The following is a 5,033-nucleotide window of genomic DNA, read 5'->3' on the forward strand; positions in this document are numbered from 1 at the left end:
AATTTTTTATTTTTTATATTTTATTTTTATTTATTATGAAAAATGTGTCTACAATTCCCATTGTGAAGCTTTATAAGTATCTAATTTCCCAGCTTCCATTTGTTACCTACAAAATAAAATAAAATATTTTCTAAGTTTTATGAATATTTTATTAGAAAAAGTCAAAATTTTATCGAAAAATTTCATTTTCAACAATTGTTAGGATTTCATGAAAAATAATTAAGTCAAAAAAATTTTATGTCAAAAATGAAAAAAAAAAGTCTGACAAAAGGGTATAAATTCTTTTGAAGTTCATTTAAATAATTTAAATTTTGAGGTGTTAGCTTTTTTGGAATTCAGTAAAAAATCTAATGAAAATTTACAAAAAATCAATACAACTTTATAAAAAATTCTTTAAAATTTTATAAAAAATTCTTTAAAATTTTATAAAAAATCCGTTGAATTTTCATTGAAAAATCATCAAATATCACTGAAAATTTATCAAGATTTAGGTAGAAAGCAATAAAAAAATTGTCAAAATTTCTTGTATAACTAAACAAATAAATGGTTCCATAAATTGTATAAATTATTAAAATTTTTTTAGAATAAAGAAAGAAGAGTAAGATTTTATTTCAGCCAAATGCACATTTTAGAAGTAATAACATAAGAGGTCTATCTTATTTTCGTTGATGACAGGGCGTTAGGTTTGGCTGCACAAAGTCTTCAGCCAAAGAAAGTAAAAGCGGCCTTTGTAACTCTTCTTTTGATTGAATGCAAACATTCCTACCTTTCAAAAAAAAAATTAACATAAAATTTGGTATAAAAAAAATGAAGGATATATACTAGGAAATAAACCACAAAATGGTATAAAAAAAAAAACTCATAAAAACAGAGATAAAAGTATAGAGCAAAGTTTGGAAATTACAAAACAAAATTCTGGAGGGACATGATTTTTTTTCTCATTATCAAAGTACAAAGGTAACGTGATAAAATGAAAAGTTTCATAACTTAGACTATATTTAAGCTGATTTCATTCGAAGAAAGAAGTGATGAAGTTGGATCCTCACTCAGATTGTCAACAACATGATCCTCAATTGATATTTCAAAAGGAAATTGAAATGGTTTGGGGGGCATTTGAAGGAGCTCAAGCATCTGCAAGACTTTGCTCATTGAAGGACGGTCATTAGGTGTCACTTGTATACACCAACAAGCTGTTATTATCATCTTCCTAACAATTATCTTTTCACCGTCTCTAACCTCTCCCAACTCAATGTCCTCTCCTTGATGAAACCGGCCATAAATCCATGAAGGGAAGTATATTTGACTTAAGTTTTCAGCAAATGCATTCAAATTCTTCCTTCTTCCCACCATTTCCATCAATAGCATTCCAAAACTATAAACATCAGCCTTGTACGAAATGCCTCCAATGTTTTTGTAGACCAATTCAGGAGCAATATATCCGATTGTACCTCGTGCTGCAGTGAGTGATACAATGCTATCATCCACTGAACAGAGTTTAGCAAGACCGAAATCTGAAACTTTTGGGATAAAGTTCTCATCTAAAAGAACATTGTGCGGCTTGATATCACAATGTAGAATTTGCATGTCACATCCTTGATGTAAATTTTCAATTCCTCGAGCCACCCCAAGTGCAATATCAAACATTTTTTGCCAACTCAAGATAGTTTTTTTTTCTTCTGCAAATATGATCTTATCTAGAAATCCATTTGGCATAAAGTCATAGACAAGAGTTGTTTTGATCCCTCCACACAAAATCCAATAAGTTTTGCCATATTAACATGCTGAATTCTCCCGATTGTAGCAACTTCATTAATGAAATCCTATCCGTCAGCTTTTGATTTGCTCAATAATTTTATTACTGTAAAATGACCGCTATGAAGCTTTCTTTTAAACACTGAAGCGTAACCACCTTTACTTAATTTATTTCAAAAATTTTTAATCATTCTTTTTATTTTACGATAAGAATACCTTATCGACATTAAATCATTTTGACTTTGAAAAAACTCTTCAACCGTGTCATATACGAATAAATGTCTTCTTCGCCATTTGTACGTAACAACTACAATCAAGCAACATATTCCCGGCAAAGCTCTTAATAAGAGGACTCCTCCTTTTTGGAGAAAAGTAGATTAGGACACATTAGTATATTTAAATGACAATATTTTCAAAAGAGAAGTGATTATGTGTTATATCGGGCAGCTCAAGTGCTGTTATCTTTCGCTCTAACGAACTAACTTTATAACAGAATGGAAAAGTGTAGGATGCTCATTTTCAAAAAGAAAAAAGAAGAGAAAAACTAGTGCTGGAATTGCTCAATAGTTAAGAGTGTAGTATGAAGCTTTCTCTCAGAATTAAATAGTATAGTTAGAATATAATAAAGGATGTTAATTATTATAGCTTGAAAGGCAAATTCTAATCAGGTAGCGCGTTCGGTAATTTCTTAATTACTAAAATCACCATAAGCAATAGTAGAAAATTTATTACTAATTTTTACCATTCATTTGTTCAATTAATAAGTACTTAGTGTATTTTATCATGGTATTCAAGCCCATAGCATTTTTTTCATTTACTACTATCTATACCTATACAAGAAATAATATATTCTTTTTGTTTTATTCTAGTACTCTTTCAGCTCTAAAATTAAAATCATTAAAAAGCTTTCTTCTTTTGTGAGTTTTAAGTGGGTACATTTATAAGTTGGTATGATCTAATAGCTCTTTAATATTTTTTTTAAAAAAATTCAGTTATTTTATAAATAAAAACATTGATATTGCTCAATTTTGTGTATATGCAAAGCTTACCTGTTACTCCAAGACATAAAATATACGTTCCTGTAGAAAAATACCAAGACAAAAACTAAACATAATTATGTCCATAAAAGGAACAAACAGAGCAAATTCAATACAAAAACTACTTATGAAACCTGCAAATTAAGCTTGTTCATAATCTTGGCTATTGAAGGGGAAATGCACGATGCTGGACACACAGATTTCCAAGGCATATCGCAACGAGTCCACTCTGGAATGTTCAACATATCCAAATAAAACAAAGATTTCAGCAACTCAAATAAAAGGTTTGCTTTGTACCCTGATTTGCATTTTTTGTAGGATTTTTTGCTAGGTAATAAGGGTTATAGCCCCCAAGCAGGACAGGGATTCGACCCACCTTGACCTGCGCATTACCTTTCCCAAAGAACTGGGCTAGCTTGTGTCCATATATATTCCGTTTAATTTCTTAATGAAGTTTGCTGAGACATTGGGAGAGCATTAAACAAATAAAAGGGGTTAGTTTTTTTATTGTTCTTCACTTCATTGTTAAGGGAGTTTTCTCTATTCCTTCCTCTTTGCAGCAGGTCTTCCCTGCTTCATGTGAAGAATAAAACCAGCTGAAAGGAAGTGAAGTTCTTCAAAATCTTCAATCTAATAAACTCACGTTTGAGAGAAACGTTAACTTTTTATTATCAAAACATATAATGATGTTTTAACCATAATTTTTGCCATCACATTTAATGACCCAACTTAACTCAGCCTAGGAAAAATAGAATAAAATTATTGAAAATTCTCACATAACTTGAAGTTTATCCTTCGTGCAAACCAGCAGGAATTCATCTAAGTCCATCCATGACAGCTCAAAGCCCAGTGATAGATTTTTGTAGATGCCCGAAGTAGACATGTCGCTGATACTTTCTAACCCAACTGGAACCTGTGCTTTGACAGTGCCAAATTGATTGAAATCGCGCCACTGTGTTCCTTGCTCTTAAAAATGAAAGTAGGCAGGTGGATGGGAAGAGCAATTGGGGCAACGAGAGGCATCAACATACAGAGAAGATTTTATCAGTGTTGTGCAATTTACAAGATACATAATGCTCGTAGGATAAGACACCGAATACGGTAGCTCACATATAGGATAAAAATAATTGAAGGAACTGTGAGGAAGGGAGCAATCATCCCTTCCCAGACTTGTATCCACAACTCTTATCGTAGAACTTTCATAAGAGATGCTTTGGACATGGAATCTCCCATGTTTCATGACCAAAGTGGTGCGGTTATTATTGTCACACTCCAGCTTATATCTATGGTCACCACACTTGCGAGGTTGGCTTGTTAATCGAAAAGGGGAGCTGATGTTAACGTCTCCACACAGAGTAAAGCCGCAATCCTTGTTTCTTCTTCCAGCGATGCAAGCTTCCAGCAGTAGAAATAAAGCAAGGGCAGCCATGAGGCCAAACCATGGAAGTTGTGCTTTTGGTTTTGGCATGCTAAGATTAGTTTGGGTGGCTTGTTGATGAGTAATGCAAAGGGCGACCTAGGAGGGAAGAGCAAGTGTGTGGCATGTGTTGGGGTCGCTCTTGCTCCTTTGCTAATGTCGTGTTAAAAGGTACGGGCTGGGGATGCTTGTGGTGAAGTTCCTAGTTCACACAATGAGTGCCGAGGGAAAAGGGAGAGTAGAAAATAGGTGAAAGTTTTTTTTTAGCCTTTTAAAATAAAGTGTTTTTGAAAATATGCCTTTAGATAATTTTAATTGTTTTTAACCACGAGAATAGATTTTAAGAGAAAAATACTCTTAATGAGACATCTTCATTGACGTGCACCCTCAAACATGCAAAAAATAGAAAAATAAATAGATAAATATGCAAAGAATTTGCAAACATCTAATTTTGTGCAAAACATCCATTTTTTTCCACAAAGCTTGTGCAAAATAAAATAATGTTACATGAGAAGGTTTTTCAGATATTTCGAACAATATTCAAATAATACGAGAAAAGGGATATTAAACCGATCGAGGAACCGATCGTGATGAATTGAAAGCTTCGAGAATGATGTGCAACCAAAAATCCGTGATACAATGGTGAATCGAAAGGAAAAAGATGTGAATCCAAAGCACGAAATGGTAGTGCTACAGCAGGCCATATGTGAGACGGTTGTGGCATGGCAGGTTTTAGAGTTTATGACACTCCATGAAGGGAATAAGTGAGACGGCAGGGTGAGAATATGTGACACGACTCAGGGGGAATATGTGAGAATATGTGAAAC

At 33.1% G+C, this 5,033-nt stretch overlaps 2 pseudogenes; both read right to left on the reverse strand.

The window, feature by feature from the left end:
- Window positions 1–21: 21 nt before the first annotated feature.
- Window positions 22–1,659, reverse strand: LOC149526986 (rust resistance kinase Lr10 pseudogene; annotated as a pseudogene).
- A 1,845-nt stretch (window positions 1,660–3,504) lies between these two features.
- LOC149526987 (uncharacterized) lies at window positions 3,505–4,260 on the reverse strand (annotated as a pseudogene).
- Between the last annotated feature and the right edge of the window lie 773 nt (window positions 4,261–5,033).

Source organism: Theobroma umbraticum, unplaced genomic scaffold (assembly GCF_002168275.2).
Source record: "Theobroma umbraticum cultivar Fairchild unplaced genomic scaffold, ASM216827v3 scaffold_67.0, whole genome shotgun sequence".
Classification (NCBI taxonomy): domain Eukaryota; kingdom Viridiplantae; phylum Streptophyta; class Magnoliopsida; order Malvales; family Malvaceae; genus Theobroma; species Theobroma umbraticum.